The following is a 17,569-nucleotide window of genomic DNA, read 5'->3' on the forward strand; positions in this document are numbered from 1 at the left end:
AACAAATGGTGCTGGCAAAACTGGAAATCCATATGCAGTAAAATGAAATTAAACCTCTATCTCTCACCCTGAACAAAACTCAACAAAATGGATCAAAGACATAGGAATTAGACCAGAGACTCTGCACCTCATAGAAGACAAAGTAGGCCTGAATCTTCATCATGTTGGCTTAGGATCAGACTTCCTCAACAAGACTCCCAAAAAACAAGAAATTAAAGTGAGAATCAATAAATGGGATGGACTCAAACTAAAAAGCTTTTTCTCAGCAAAGGATACAATCAAGAATGTGAAGAGAGCCCACAGAGTGGGAGAAAATCTTTTCCACACACAATTCAGATAGAGCACTTATCTCCAAAACTTATAAAGAACTTGCAAAACTTTACACCAAAAATACAAAGAATCCAAACAATCAATGGGCCAAGGAACTGGACAGGCACTTCATAGAAGAAGACACACAGGCAATTAATAAATATATGAAAAAGTGTTTAACATCTCTAGTAATCAGAGAAATGCAAATTAAAACAACTCTAAGATTTCATCTTACTCCAATTAGAATGGCTATTATCAAGAACACAAACAATAATAGATGTTGGCATGGATGTGGGGAAAAAGGCACACTTCTACATTGCTGATGGAGTTGCAAATTGGTGGAGCCACCCTGAAAAGCAGTATGGAGAATCCTCAGAAAACTTGGAATGGACCCACCTTTTGACCCAGTTTTCCCACTCCTTGGCCTATACCCAAAGGACTTAAAATCAGCAAACTACAGTAACACAGCCATATCAATGTTTATAGCAGCTCAGTTCACAATAGCTAGATTGTGGAACCAACCTAGATGTCCTTCAATAGATGAATGGATAAAGAAATGGTGGAATATTATTCAGCCATAAAGAATAATAATATTATGGCATTTGCAAATAAATGGATGGAATTGGAGAATATCATGCTAAGTGAAATAAGCCAAGCCCAAAAAACCAAAGACCGAATGTTTTCCCTGATAAGTGGAGAATGATATATAATGGGGGTGGGGGGTGGGGAGTGAGAGAAGAATGGGGGAACTTTGGATTATGTAGAGGGAAATGAGAGGGAGCAGGGTATGAAAAATGGTGGAGACAGACATCATTACCCTATGTACATGTATGATTGCACAAATAGTATGAATCTACATCATGTACAACAAAATGATGTACCCCCCTTTGTGGACAATGAATCAAAATGCAGTCTGTAAAAAATTAAAAGATAAATAAAAAAAAAATTTTCTTGGATACTATGAAGGCAATTTTAAAGAAAAGTTCATTGCATTTAGCTCATTTAGTAAAAGAACAGAAAGTCACCAAGTAAATAACCTAGCATTACATCTTGAAGCCCTAGGGAAAAAAGAACAAATCAACAGCAAAAGCAGAAGACAGGAAATAATTAAAATCAGAGTCAAAAGCAATAAAATTGAAATAAAATATTGAAAAAAATAAATGAAACAAAAAGTTGGTTCTTGGAAAAAACAAATAAAATTCACAAACCCTTAGTCAAGTTAATGAAGAAAGAGAGATCACTCAAATTTTAAAATTATGATGAAAAACAAAATATCATGATGGACATTATTGAAATGCAGGCAATAATCAGAAACTATTTTAAAAATTTATACTCTAATAAGCTAGAAAGTCCTGAAGTCATTGGCAAATCCCTAGAGACATACAACGCACTAAATTGAATCAGGAGGACATAGAAAATTTAAACATCAATTTCAAGCAATGAAATTAAAAATACCATCAAAAGCCTATCAACAAAGAAAAGCCCAGGACCAGACAGATTCTCAGCTGACTTCCACCAGACTTTCAAAGAAGAACTAATACTAATCCTTCTCAAATTATTCCATGAAACAGAGAACGTGGGGACATTTCCAAACTCATTCTATGAAGCTAGAATCACACTGATACCAAAACCAGACAAAGACATAGTAAGGAAAGAAAACTTCAGACCAACATCCTCGAAGAACATCGATGCAAAAATTCTTTTTTTTATTTTTTTATTATTATTATTTAGCTTTTAATTTTTTACAGACTGCATTTTGATTCATTGTACACAATGGGGTACATAATTTCGTTTCTATGGTTGTACACAATGTAGATTCATACCATTAAATCATACATGTACATAGGGTAATGATGTCTGTCTCATTCCACCATTTTTCATACCCCCCTCCCTCTCATTTTTTTCTACATATTCTAAAGTTCTCCCATTATTCTCTCATTCCCCACCCCCATTATATATCATTCTCCACTTATCAGGGAAAACATTCGGCCTTTGGTTTTTTGGGCGTGGCTTATTTCACTTAGCATGATATTCTCCAATTCCATCCATTTATTTGCAAATGCCATATTATTCTTTATGGCTTAATAGTATTCCATTGTGTATATATACCAGAGTTTCTTTATCCATTCATCTGCTGAAGGGCATCTAGGTTGGTTCCACAATCTAGCTATTGTGGCAAAAATCCTTAATAAAAATACTGGCAAGTTACATACAAAAATATATTTAAAAAGATATTGCACCATGATCAAGTCGGGTTCATGCCAGGGATGTGAGGTGGGTTCCACATATAGAAATCAATAAATGTAACTCATCATATCATCACATCAATAGACTTAAAGACAAGAATCACGTGATTATCTCAACAAATACAGAAAAAGCATTTGACAAAATTTAGCATCCATTGGATACTCAAAACACTAGAAAAACTAGGGATAGTAAGAACAAACCTGGACATTGTAAAAGCTATATATGTTAAGCCCAAGGCCAACATCATTCTAAATAGACAAATGGAAAGCATTCCCTCTAAAAACTAGAACAAGACAGGGATGCCCTCTTTCACCACTTGTAGTCAACATAGCCTTTGAAACCCTAGCCAGAGCAAAGAGATAAAAGAAAGAAATTAAAGGGAAACAAACAGGAAAAGAAGAGTTCAAACTATCTGTTTGCTGACAACAGGGTCTTGTATTTAGAAGATTCAAAAAACTCCACCAGCAAACTTCTAGTCTGCAAAGGAACTCAGCAAAGTTTCAGGATACAAATTAACACCCATAAAACAATTACATTCTTATACACCAATGATGAATCGGTTGAAAGAGAAATTAGGAAATCTATCTTATTTACAATAGCCTCAAAAAAAATTGGGATATCAATCTAACAAAAGAGGTAAAAGAACTCTACGATGAAAACTATAGAACACTATAGAAAGAAATTGAAGAAGACGTTAGAAGACAGAAAGATCTCTTTGTTCTTGGATGGGCAGAACTAATTTGTCAAAATGGTCATACTACCAAAAGTACTATACAGATTTAATGCAATTCTATTAAAATTCCAATAATGCTCTCCAAAGCAATAGAACAAGCCCAGTCATGAAATTCACTTGGAAAAATAAGAGGCCCAAAATAGCCAAAGCAATCCTCAGTAACAAAAGGGAAACAGAAGACATCACAATAACAGACCTTAAATCATACTACAGAGCTATAGTAACAAAAACAGCATGATATTGGCACCAAAACAGACATGAAGACCAATGGACCTGAATAGGAGACAGACAAACCTACATAAATATAGTTATCTCCAACTAGACAAAGAAGCCATAAACATACATTGGAGAAAAGATAGCCTCTTCAACAAATGGTTCTGGGGAAACTGGAAATCCATAAATAGGAGAATGAAATTAAACCCCTATCTTTCACTCTGCACAAAACAACTCAAAGTGGATCAAGGACCTAGACATTAAACTAGAGACCTTGAGCCTAATGAAGAAAACGTAGGCTCAACACTCCATCATATCAGCTTAGGAACCAATTTCCTCAAGACTCCAAAAGCACAAGAAGTAATATCAAGAATTAATAAATGGGATTGTATCAAACTACAAAGCTTCTTCTCAGCAAAGGAAACAATCAAGAAGGTGGGGAGAGAGCCTACAGAATCGGAGAAAATCTTTCCCACCTGCACCTTAGATAGAGCATTAATCTCCAGGAAATATAAAGAACTCAAAAAACTTAAAACTAAAAAACAGATAACCCAATCAATAAATGGGCAAAGAATTAAACAAGCACTTCAAAGAATAAGAAACACAACTGGTCAACAAATTTATGAAAAAAATGCAAATGAAAACTACGTCAGCTCAGTCCCTTCAGAATGGCAAGTATCAACAATACAAGTAATAATATTATGTTGGCGAGGATGTGGGGGAAAAGGTACACTCATACATTGCTGGTGGGACTGCAAATTGGTGCCACACTCTGGAAAGCAGTATGGAGATTCCTCAAATAACTAGGAATGTAACCACCATTTGACCCAGTTATCCCACTCCTTAGGATATACCTAAAGGACTTAAAAATCAGTATACTACAGTGATGCAGTCACATTAATGTTTATAGCAGCCCAATTCACAATAGCTAAACTATGGAACCAACCTACATGCCCTTCAACAGATTAATGGACAAAGACAATGTGGTATATATACACAATGGAATATTACTCAGCCATAAAGAAAAATTAAATTATGGTGTTTGCCAGTAAATAAATGAAACTGGAAACTATCATGCTAAGTAAGCCAGTCTCCAAAAACCAAAGTTTGAATGTTCTCTCTGATATGTGGTTACTAACACATAAGGGATGGGGAAAGGAAAAATAGAAGTTCATTAGATCAGAAAAAGGGGAATGAAGGGAAGGGGTGGGGATGGGAATAGGAAGGACAATAGAATGAACTAGACATCACTTCCCTATGGTCACATATGCATACATGACCAGTGTAACTCCACATCATGTTCAACCACAAGAATGGGAAGTTATACTCCATACATGTATAATATGTCAAAATACACTCTACCATCATGTATATTTAAAAAGAACAAATTTAAAAATGCAAAAAAGAGAAAATAAACAATATGAAGAGTTAAAGGACAAAAAATAAATGCTTATGTTCATTAAAGTAATAAACGTAAAAAAGAAAAAAATTAACCCTTCAAATACAAGCAGCACAACATCAGAAGAGAGGAGAGAAGAATCTAAAACCTCATCTTTTATTCTGGGATAGATTTATTTTATTGATCTATGAATAAACAAGGGTCATAAGTACATTGCCAGTTTTTGAAGTACCAGTAGAAGAATAAAAAAACAGTTAAGATATATTTACATTCAGGGTGGGGGAGAAGAAAATTACTGCTTTTTAGACTCTGTTGATCTGAAGTCATCTGCCTGTATTCATTTAGAGTAATTAAGTAGGAGTTTTACAACATATTGGATTGGTGGTCAAGGGAAAATGAAAGCTAACCTTGTTTGAACCCAGAAATTGTAAAGATTATTGCACAGAAGTAGAAAATCAAGTAGGGTAACTGATTTAAGGGAAAAAAGATATGGATCTTGGGAGATGCTACCAGAGAACTATACTAGGCAGGTAGACAAAAGTCAGGTGTCTGGGCAAAAAAAGTCTGGGTTAAAATATTAATATGACAGGTATTTACATAAATGGGGTTGAACTAGTACCAATAACAATTAGAAGATCAAGACAAAAAAAATCAGAGCAATCAGTCAAACTTAGAGCAATCATGGTGAAGGTTCAGAAGAGAGAGAAAGAGAGCACAGCTCAATGGGATCTATAGAATGGAAAGCTCACCAGTATTATCAACACTGACCCTGTCATTCACAGCAAAAAGTAGAAAATACTAAGGTGAGAAAGTAGCACTGATGCCCTGCACCCCAGGCTAGATGGCATTCATAGGCAATACTTAAAATAGGCTTATGGAAATTGAAAGCTGATCCATGGTTTTCCTGACTATTTATAACTGGCTCTCTCCTAACACAGTAGGAAAAAAAGCATCGCTAGTTATAATTTTAACTGCACAGTGCATGTAAAAAATGTACTGCCAACTCTATCCTAAATCCGACTCATCTCCTCATGACTTTCTCCAAAAACATACCATTTGGGAGAAAAAAAAAAAATACATGCAATCACAAAAGGCTCAAAGCCAATTTTTTTTCAAGGGCAATGATGTAATCTTGAAGAATTACATCAGAGAACATTGTTATGAAGATAATGTAAACATATTCACGTTTTGCTTATTCTTATAAGAAAATCTGTGCAGCCTTCACCTTGCTCTCCAGAGAGAAGGCAATACATCATGAGTGTCGCCCGGCTCGCAGTGAAAGAATGCTTACTATGGGAAAAGACCCAAATCACAACCTCATGAAACCAACAGGCCTTACACATAAATTACAAATACACATATTTTTGCTTCTCAGTTATATCAAACCTCCGAGCAATCTCACCCACCTATGTTACACTGTTAAAACCGCCTCCAACCTTCCCCTCCTGCTGCTATCTTCTCTGTCCATGCAGCCGCACCTATCTAGAACAGCCTGCAAGGTCACCATTTTCTTACTTCCAACTTACTCCCAACCCTTTCAGTTTGCTTCTATCCCATCACTTCATCCAAGTGGCTCTTGCTGCTAGGAATAAGGACTCAGATGTTTCTAAAAATCAATAGATATTTCTCAGTACCCTTCTTATTTCTTCTCAAGAGCTTGAATCAGTTTCTCATTCCTGAGACAGTCTTCCTTGTGTTTTGAAGATACAGCCCTCTGTCTCTGTTGCAGGAACATTCTCAACTGCCAGGTTTCAATTCCCCATCCCTAAGCTCATCCTATAAAGTCAGATACCCAGAAGTACAAGTTTCTCCTTAAAAACACTTACGCTTGGGTAGGTCGTGGTGGCATAAGGTAGGAGGATGCAGAGTTCAAAGCCAGCCTCAGCAAAAGCGAGGCGCTAAGCAACTCAGTGAGACTCTCTCTAACTAAAATGCAAAATAGGACTGTGGCTCAGTGGTCAAGTACCCCTGAGTTTAATCCCCAGTAACCACCGCCCCCGCCCCCAAAAGAAAAACACACTTGGATGACTGAAGCATCTCAGAATCTGATAGTCTTTGTTTCTTATCTCAGTGAATGAACCTACCACCTATCAAGGTATGCAAAAAGAATTTTAAAAAACAAAATCCTTGACTTGCCCTTGACACTCACTCCTCCAGCCCTCTCCTCCACTCTGCTAAGTAGTCATTTTGCTATCTAAATGTCTCTTGAATCCACGCAAACCTGCCTCCACTCTCACCTCTAAGTCAGGTTGCCATGATTCCTTATCTGGACTACTGCACTAGCCTCCTAACAGGTCTTTCTATCTTCACTTTGAACTCTCTCCCACCTATTCTCCACACCTCAACCAGAATCCTGTTTAACAAAGCACAAATCTCGTTTTCAATACAACCTCGTTTTTCCAACCTCTTGCTTAAATGTTCTTGGTGTTTTCCCATTGTTGTTGGACTACAAGCCAAAAGTCTTAGCACAGTCTACTAGGCCCTGCAGTTTGGTCCCTAACTTCTCCTTAGACTTATTTCACAGAAATCTCTGGTTCTCTGAATTTGGTCACACAGACACTTTAATTCTTCATATGGGTCAAGCTCCCCAACACCACAGTGCCTTTGCACATGTTTTTTCTTCTTCAATCCTGTTCACTGAGTTATCTACTGATTCTTCAGCTTTTGTTCAACCACTATCTTAGAGGGAAATCTTTCCCATCTTTCTAGTACAAATGAGATTCCCCTGTTATCAGCTTCTACGGGCTGTCCCTTTCCTTCAGAGGACTTATATCAATTTGTTCACATTCAATCATATTTAATCATGTATTATTTTATTAATGCCCTTCTTGTTTCTTAATCTGAGGCTTCAGAAAGTCAGGAGCCACATCTTTTTCTTGCTATCCTATCTCCAGCTCCTCTCAAAGACTGGCATCTAGTTTGCCCAGTAAATATTTGGTGAACTGCATAAATGCATGAAGAGATGGCAGATTAGGTTAAGAGTAAATGTAATAAGTCAATTCCTCATGCCAAATTAAACTGGATTTTTTTCTAATTTTTTTTAACTTAAATGTTATGCTTTGTGGGGGCCCGAGGCTAGTGAATCTCTGCTAGCCTCGCCCACTTTACCACTAAACTACATCCCCACTTCTTTTTAAATTTTCAGATGGGGACTCACTAAGGTGCTGAGGCTGTCTTTGAACTTGTGATCCTCCTATTTCAGCCTCCCAAGTCACTGGGATTACAGGCGTGGCCATCATGCCCTGCTTATTTTTATTTTATCTTACATAGCTAGTCATAAATATTGTTCACAGCACCAAAATGTTACAGTGCTTATGAATATACTGCCTTAATTTCATATTAAATGTTACAGTGCTTATGAATATATTGCCTTAATTTCATATCCACAGCAACAGTAATGATATGTATACAGGATTTCTCATACCAAGTAAGTATTTTGAATAATGACAAATGAACTCTACAGCTAGACTAACAATCTGTCCATACGATACCCAAAGATATTAGGGCAATTAACTGATCCTTGTTCTGCCTCATAAAATTCAGGAAAGTACTTGGGCCAGGTCAAATTTTTTTATATAACTCCCAAACTGATGACCCTGTCCCAAATGCAGAGCCAGCAAAATAATTTGTGGACCGCTTGTTCAAATAAAAATCTTTATCCTGCCTTCCACAGTCTCACTGATCTGTCATGGTGGCTTCATTTTTATTCCCTTCATTGCTGCTACTTAATCTTATACTCCCTTGGATGAAGCAAATTTAGACCATCCCCAGAATCATGGTCCCTTCTGTGTGACTCGGAGTGTGCTACAGCCCCAAATTACCCTTCCCCATGCCCACTCCCTGACCAGGTATGAAGGGAAATAGTGACTGAATGGGGTGGAGGAGTGTGACTGAGAACCCCATTGAGGGAGTCAGGGTGGTGGCAGGAGGCGGGACTGCCCATGAACCAAGGCTCCAAGTCCCCGGTGCATGTTCCACTGTCCCATTAGGCTTTATTTATGGACATAAAATTCAATGATAAATCGTTAAGACTCTCAAGGTGGTGTAAACAGCATAAATTCCAGGTGCTGGGTCACCGACTATGGTTCTGAGCGTGAGCAACTCTGAGTCGCACATTCATGAGACAGACTTGCCCAGATGAGATCATCTCTAGCCTAATTCAACATTATAAAGAAGGCTGTACCATAATGGGGTGTACCATCATGGTCCCTGAAGCTGTAATATACCCTCATATTCTCAGACATTACATCGGCAGCCACGTACTCACAGGTGCTTCCTCCCATGGAAACGGTAGATATCTGCCTTCTCTGAGCAATGTTGATCTCTGCTAAGGAGCCCAGGTGTACCAGCTTCATTCTGTATCACTTAGGTAAGTGCACCTGTGTGATGTATCCAAGGGCTGTCAGTGCCCGATATTTCCTCAAATACAGCAGATAGGTGGTCAACAACCGATGAACTTAAGCATAAATCTAGAGCATGTGCTCTCCTAGGGCAGGATTGGTCCTCTTCCTTCCATAGCAATGAACGGTACCTTGCGATACATGTTTAAGTTGAAATGAAAGACCACACACTCCTTTTCTAATTACTCTATTCCTAAAAATAAAAGTCATCTTCTTTTAAGTGACTAACAGAATCTTCCACATGTCAGCTTAATTGATATATATGTGTGTACCCACAGTCTTAATTCCATACATTTATTCTCATAAGTTTAATGTGGTTATAAGAATGTTTCAGTTGAGCATGGTGGCACACGCCTATAATCCCAGCAGCTCAGGAGGCTAAGGCAGGAGGATCATAAGTTCAAAGCCAGGCTCAGTAACTTAGGAAGGCCCTAAGCAGCTTAGACCCTGTCTCAAAATAAAGAGCTGGGATGTGGCTCAATGGCTAAGTGCCTGTGGGTTCAACCCCTGGTACAAAAAAAAAAAAGGCTACAAATAAGCAGATTGAAATTTCCATGGTTATCACCTTAACCAAAAGTAAATTTGAATTAAAATGCAAAAAGCTAAAATAATATTTACAAAGAAATTTTAAACAACATGGCAAAGAGCTTACAGTATAATTAAATGAAAAACCAAGAGGAAATAATATTCCAAGTCCTCAAAATAAGGACGTGTACTTACATAAACAAATTGAGAGGAAAAAAAGGAAACATCCAACATTATCAATATTTAACTTTTGGTATATAAGATATGAGGAATTTTTACTGTTTTCATTTTTGTATATACTAAAATTTTTCTCCTAATCCCAGCAACTCAGGAGGCTGAGGCAGGAGGATTGTGAGTTCAAAGTCAGCCTCAACAGATTAGTGAGGTACCTAGCAACTCAGTGAGACCTGTCTGTAAATAAAATATAAAAAAGGGCTGGGGATGTAGCTTAGTGGTTAAGCACCCCTAGGTTTAATCCCCAGTACAAAAAAAAATATATATATATATATATCTCCTACAATAAGTATATATGACTCTTTGGAAAGAATGAATTTGTTATTTAAGACAGTATTTTGAATTATTTTTAGTGGCAAAATCTGTGGCCATCAATATTACAAAACCCTAATAAATTTTTAAATATCAAGTGGGGAACAGCTTCCTTAAACAGTTTAAATCTTCATCACCTTGCAGGAAATATCTCAGTGCTTAAGGAACTCCTAAAGTGACACTTAGAAATCCCATGATTTAAGCCTGAACTCCATCTAGTATTTGTAAAATAGGTATCTAAATATCCTTTTATCCCCTTTCTCTTCTCTAATTCATAGTTTATTAAAGATTATTGATGTTAGATTGTAGTTCTTGGTTATGCTCCAGTAACAAATAAGTCATGAAGTCTCAGTAGCTTAAATACAATGTTTTATTTTTCATTCACATTGATACAAATCAGGTCACTAAGCAGTGATTCAGGGCCCCAAATCTTCAAGCCAGAAACTCCAGCATCTCAAATCTCTCTACTTCCAGTTACTCAGATAAAAGAAAAAGATGGTAGAGGTACATTGGTCCGTAACTGACCAATTTATTTGTGTGTGTTTGCCAGAACTAGTCATATAGTCCAACACAGAGCTAACTGCTAAGGAGACTGAGAAACAGAAGCACAGAGAGTATTTGGTTATTATTTTTTTAATTTTGATTCATTGTACACAAATGGGGTACAACTATTGTTTCTCTGGTTGTACATGAGGTAGAGTCGCACCATTTGTGTAATCATGCTTGTACAGAGGGTAATGATGTTTGTCTCATTCTGTTATTTTTCCTTCCCACCACTGTACAATCCATCCTTCCTCCATTCTTGTTAACAGTGACTGTTAAAATATTTAAAATTTTGAGTAACATTAGAGGACAAGAGATCTTCTGTAATGGGACAAAAATTTAAAAATATAAAACACTGTATTAGGATAGATTTTTTCAAAATAATTAATGGACTTGAAAATTCTAAGAGGATATGAGAAGACAGATCATTAATGTGAGTGAGGTTGAAGATGAGATTAAATAGATGTGGAAGCATAAAAAGCTAGTGTAAGATGCCACCTAACAGGGCTCACTACCCTTGGATTCTAAGAGTCCTACACTAAGGCAGGCAAGTTTGACTTTTAAAACGTGCCGACAGAAGTAGAAAGCTGCCATGCCTAATTCATTTCACAAGGTTTGATTTACATTGGTTACAATAAACTTCAAAGAGATATGTGCCGGTGGTTGCTAAATGTCACATAAACACAACCTCATACAAACATCAGTCTGGAATTCCACCAACCTATACAAAGCTGGTGGAAATTCTGCAGAACAGAACAGCAAAGGACTTTATATATCAGCCTTCACAATTGAGGATGATTTTGTTCATTTTTTCTACTTATTTATTAAAGTGCCATTTAATGTTTTCAATTTTAAGCAGCAATATGTACTTCATAGTTTTGCATGACAATTTAGATTTCTTAAGAATGCAATAATTTGAAGGGAATAAGTGTTATCTAATCATGTAAACTGTGTCTAAGATTGCGCTCTAAGATTGGTTCTTTAAACAAATGTTGGTGGGCTGGGGAGATAGCTTAGTCGGTAGAGTGCTTGCCTTGCAAGCACAAGGCCCTGGGTTTGATCCCCAGCACCGCAAAATAAATAAATAAATAAATGCTGGCAATTGATTTATAAATTTAGTAACTGAAATCAAGAAGACACACATTTAAAGTGTTATTTTACCCTGCCCGGCCCAGCCACCAGGCCCACCGCCCGCTGTCTCCAGCACTGAGGCCCACGCCCCAGCCCGCAGTCTAGTGCCCACACTGCAGCTGACCATCTATCATCATGTGGGGTCACCTCTGCCCTCTAGCACTGATTATTCCTGACCTGGAGGAATCCAGGTGGGACACATCCATAGTGGGTAGCACCCTTCTTAGGACACCACATTATCAAGTTCCAATCAGATATCAGGCTACTAAAAACTAGGAGGTTTAAACACTATAGTTTTACTGTAGATTTTTTCTTATTAGTAGTATTATTATAAGTATTCCTATTATACCTACTATTATCCCTTCTCTTTTCTTTTATTAATATTTTTCTGACTATTTCCTCTTATCTGTTTCCTTAGAGACTCTCCCTCTTCTCATGCTAACAACCTATTTCTTTTAATTATGCTTTCACTCTTCCTACGGCATAGTACCTCTATAGGCTTACTTTTTATCTCATTAACATTATATCCTATACCCCTTCCAATCCTGTATCCACCAGTAGAAATTGTGGAATTATTGCAAACCTATTGGTTATGCTGTAGATAATAATTTGAACTCATCATCTCTGTTTATTAAGACAATATGGTTAATATCTTAGTAGGGTCTATTTGGGTTAAGGATGCATATTGTTTGTATGGTGTGCTAATAATATTGATATCTCACTTCAAGGTGAGATATTGGAATCCTGCAGGGACATTATAAGTCTATGGGGGGGGACTGCAATAACGGATTTATACTGCTAGAGGGGAATATATATGAACAACATAAAAAAACAAGGGAATAAGGTGTCCCAAACAAACCTAGATGCTATATCAATAGGATCCAATGATAGCATGGCAGAAGAAATGTCAGAAAAGGAGTTCAGAATGTACATAATTAAAATGATCCACGAAGCAAAGGGTGAGATAAGAGAGCAAATGCAGGCAATGAATGACCGCACCAATAAACAGTTAAAAGAGCAAATGCAGGAAGCAAAAAATCATTTCAATAAAGAGATGGAGATTCTGAAAAAAAAAAAGAAAAAAAGGAATCCGTGAAATGAAGGAAACAATAAGCCAAATTAAAAACTCAAGAGAAAGCATCACCAAAGACTAGATCACGTGGAAGATAGAACCCCAGACAATGAAGACAAAATATTTAATCTTGAAAACAAAGTTGACCAGAGAAGATGAGAAATCATGAACAGAACTTCCAAGAATTATGGGATATCATGAAAAGACCAAATTTAAGAATTATTGGGATTGAGGAAGGCACAGAGATACAAACCAAAGGAATGAATAATATATTCAATGAAATAATATCAGAAAATTTCCCAAATATAAAGAATGAATTGGAAAATCAAATACAAGAGGCTTACAGGACACCAAATATACAAAATTACAAAAGATTATAATGAAAATACCTAACATACAAATAAAGATAGAATTTTAAAGGCTGTGAGAGAAAAGCATCAGATTACATATAGGGGAAAACCAATAAGGATATCAGATTTCCAAAACCTAAAAGCTAGAAAGGCCTGGAACAACATATTTCAAACTCTGAAAGAACATGGATTGGATGCCAACAAAAAATCTTATACCCAGCAAAACTTACCTTCAGATTTGATGATGAAATAAAATGCTCCATGATAAAAAAAAAAAAGTTAAAAGAATTTACAAATAGCTTGCTCTACAGAATATTGTCAGCAAAATACTCCATGAGGAAGAAATGAAATACAACAATGTAAGTCAGCAAAGGGAGGAACTACCCTAAAGAAGTAGCCAAGGGAGAAATCAAGTCAAGGTAAAACCCAGAAATAAGCCAAAATGACAGGGAATACAAGTCATATCTCAATAATAACCCTGAATGTTAATGGCCTAAACTCATCAATCAAAAGACATAGACTGGCAGATTGGACTAAAAAGAAAGACCCCACAATATACTACCTTCAAGAGACTCATATCACAGCAAAAGATACCCACAGACTAAAGGTAAAAAGATGGGGGAAAACATACAACACACAAGGACTCAGTTAAAAAGCAGGGTCTCCATCCTCATATCAGATAAAGTGAACTTCAAGCCAAAGTTAGTAAGGATAAAGAAGGACATTTCATACTTCTTAAGGGAAGCATAAATCAGCAAGACATAACAATCATAAATAGTTATGTCCCAAACAATAGCACATCCATGTATGTTAAAACAAATCCTTCTCAATTCCAGGAACCAATTAGACCACAATGATACTAGGTGACTTTAACACACCTCTCTCACCATTGGATAGATTTTTCCAAACAAAATTGAACAAAAAAACCATAGAACTCAATAACACAATCAATAATTTAGACTTAACAGACATATATAGAATATTTCATCCATCAATGAGCAAATACACTTTTTTTCTCAGCAGCACATGGATCCTTCTCTAAAACAGACCATATGTTATGCCACAAAGCTACTCTTAGCAAATACAAAATAAATAGCAATACTACCTTGAATTGTATCAGATCATAAGGGAATAAAATTAGAAATCAATGATAAATTTAAAAAAAGCTACTCCAACACCTGGAGACTAAATAATATGCTACTGAATGATGCATGGATAACAGAAAACATGAGGGGGAGATTAAAAAATTCTTAGAGGTAAATGAGAACAACAATATAGCATATTAAAATCTCTGGGATGTTATGAAAGCAGTACTAAGAGGAAAATTCATTGCATAGAGTGCATTCAATAAAAGAAGAAAAAGTCAACAAATAAATGACCTAAAATTACATCTCAAAGCCCTAGAAAAAGAAGAACACATCAACACCAGAAGTAGAAGACAGGAAATAACTAAAATCGAAGTTGAAATCAATGAAATTGAACAAAAGAAACAATTCAAAAAATCAACAAAATGAAATGTTGGTTCTTTGAAAAAATAAAATTGATAAACCCTTAGCCACACTAATGAAGAAAAGGAGAAAATTCAAATTACTAAAATTCATGATGGAAAAGGAAATATCACAACAGACAGTATTGAAATACAAAACATAATTAGAAGCTATTTTGAAAATCTATTCTCCAACAAAATATAAAAACTCAAAAACATTGACAGGTTTCTAGAGACATACGATCAACCCAAACTGAATCAGGAGGACATACACAATTTAAAGAGATCAATTTCAAGCAATGAAATAGAAGAAGTCATCAAAAGTCTACCAACCAGGATAAGTTTGGGATCAGATGGATTCTCAGTTGGTTCTACAACACCTTCAAAGAAGAACTAATTCCACTACTCCTCAAAGTATTCCAGGAAATAGAAGAGGAGGGAACCCTTCTAAATTCACTCTATGAAGCTAATATCACCATGATACAAAAACCAGACAAAGACACATCAAGGAAAGAAAACTTAAAACCAATATCCCTAATGAACATAGATGCAAAAATTCTTAACAAAATTCTAGTAAATCACATACAAAAACATTACAAAGATAGGGCACCATGATCAAATGGGTTTCATCCCAGGGATGCAAAGTTGGTTCAACATTCAGAAATCAATAAATGTAATTCACATCAACAGACTTAAAGAATCACATGATTATTTCAATCATTGCAGAAAAAGCATTTGATAAAATACAGCACCACTTCATGCTCAAAATACTAGAAAAAAATAGGAATAGTAGGAACAAACTTTTAAGGCTATCTATGCTAAGACCCTGGTCAACATCATTTTTAACAGAGAAAAACTAAAAGCATTCCCCCTAAAAACTGGAACAAGACAAGGATGCCCTCTTTCACCACTTATATTCAACATTGTCCTTGAAACTCTATCCAGAGCAATTAGACCAAAAAAAAAAAAAAATTAAAGGGATATGAATAGGAAAAGAAGAACTCAAACTATCACTGTTTGCAGATGACATGATTCTATATTTGGAGGAGCCGAAAAATTCCACCAGAAAACTTCTAGAATTCATAAGTGAATTCAGTAAAGTAGAAGGATGTAAAATCAACACTCATAAATCTAATGCATTTCTATTCATAAGTGATGAACCCTCTGAAAGAGAAATTAGGAAAACTACTCAATTCACAATAGCCTCAAAAAAATAAAATGCCTGGGAATCAACCTAACAAAAGAGGTGAAAGACCTCTACAATGAGAACTACAGAATACTAAAGAAAGAAATTGCAAAAGTCTTAGAAGATGGAAAGATCTCCCATGTTCTTGGATGGGCAGAACTAATATTGTCATCGCCATACTACCAAAGCACTGTACAAATTCAATGCAATTCCAATTAAAATCCCAATAATGTACCTCATAGAAATAGAGCAAGCAATCATGAAATTCATTTGAAAGAATAAGAGACCTAGAATAGCTAAAGCAATTCTTAGCATGAAGAACGAAACAGGTTATACTACAGAGCAATAGTAACAAAAATGGCATGGAATTGGTACCAAAATAAACAGGTAGACCAATGGTATAGAATAGAAGACACAGAGACAAACCCAGATAAATACAGTTATCTCATACTAGACAAAGGTGCCAAAAACATACAATGGAGAAATGATAGCCTGTTCAACAAATGGTGATGGGAAAACTGGAAATCCATATGCAGCAAAATGAAACTAAATCCCTAACTCTCACCCTGCACAAAACTCAACTCAAAATGAATCAAGAACCTAGGAACCAGACCAGAGACTCTGCACCTAATAGAAGAAAAAGTAGGTTCAAATCTTCATGTCAGCTTAGGATCAGACTTCCTTTACAAGACTCCCAAAGCACAAGAAATAAAAGCAGGAATCACAATTGGGATAGATTCAAAATAAAAAGCTTTCTCTCAGCTATGGAAACAATCAATAATGTGAAAAGAGAGCCTACAGAGTGGGAGAAAAACCTTTGCCACACACACTTCAGATAGAGCACTCATCTCCAGAATCTATAAAGAACTCAAAAAACTTTGCACCAAGAATACAAATAACCCAGTCAATAAATGGGCTAAGGAACTGAGGAGACACTTCATAGAAGATGTACAAGCAATCAACAGATATATGGGAAAATGTTCAACATCTCTAGTAATAAAAGAAATGCAAATCAAAACTACCCTAAGAGTTCATCTCACCCCAATAAGAATGTCTATTATCAAGAACACAAGCAATAATAGGTGGTGGCAAGGATGTAGGGAAAAAGGTACACTCATACATTGCTGGTGGGATTGCAAATTGGTGCAGCCATTCTGAAAAGAAGTATGGAGATTTCTCAGAAAGAATGGACCCACCATTTAACCCACCATTTAGTATGTTAAAATTAGCATACTACAGTAACACAGCCACATCAATGTTTATAGCAGCTCAATTGACAATAGCTAGATTGTGGAACCAACCTAGATGCCCTTCAATAGATGAGTGAATAAAGAAACTGTGGTATATATACACAATGGAATTTTATTCAGTCATAAAGAAGAATAAAATCATGGTAGTTGCAGGTAGATGGATGGATTTGGAGACTATC

Source organism: Sciurus vulgaris, assembly GCF_902686455.1.
Source record: "Sciurus vulgaris genome assembly, chromosome: 10".
Taxonomy (NCBI): Eukaryota; Metazoa; Chordata; class Mammalia; order Rodentia; family Sciuridae; genus Sciurus; species Sciurus vulgaris.